Source organism: Eimeria mitis, genomic scaffold (genome assembly GCF_000499745.2).
Source record: "Eimeria mitis Houghton genomic scaffold, Emh_scaff259, whole genome shotgun sequence".
NCBI classification, from domain to species: Eukaryota; Apicomplexa; class Conoidasida; order Eucoccidiorida; family Eimeriidae; genus Eimeria; species Eimeria mitis.
The window spans coordinates 24262-24498 of NW_013570929.1; the positions used below are offsets into that span (position 1 = coordinate 24262).

Here is a 237-nt window from a genome sequence, read left to right on the forward strand (position 1 = left end):
AGGAGCAGGAGCAGCAGCTGTCTGCTTGTTAGTTTTTTTTTTTTGCTTTCTCTCCTCGTTTTTTTTGTTGTTTGTTTGTATTTATTTATTTATTTTATTTTGTTTTCTTTTTTATGATTTATTTATTTTAATTTATTTATTTATTTTATTTTGTCTTTTTTTTTATGTTTATTTTATGTATCAGCAAGTATAGAGGCGATGACGAAGCAGGTGGAGCTGCTGAGAGAAGAAGAAGAG

General features: G+C 27.8%; 1 protein-coding gene across 1 annotated transcript in view; it reads left to right on the forward strand.

The window, feature by feature from the left end:
- The window catches only part of EMH_0005770 (LETM1 domain-containing protein LETM2, mitochondrial, related), a gene marked incomplete at both ends in the record, with an annotated part of 5446 nt that overhangs the window by 3592 nt on the left and 1617 nt on the right, over positions 1 to 237 (forward strand). The window lies entirely within an intron of this gene.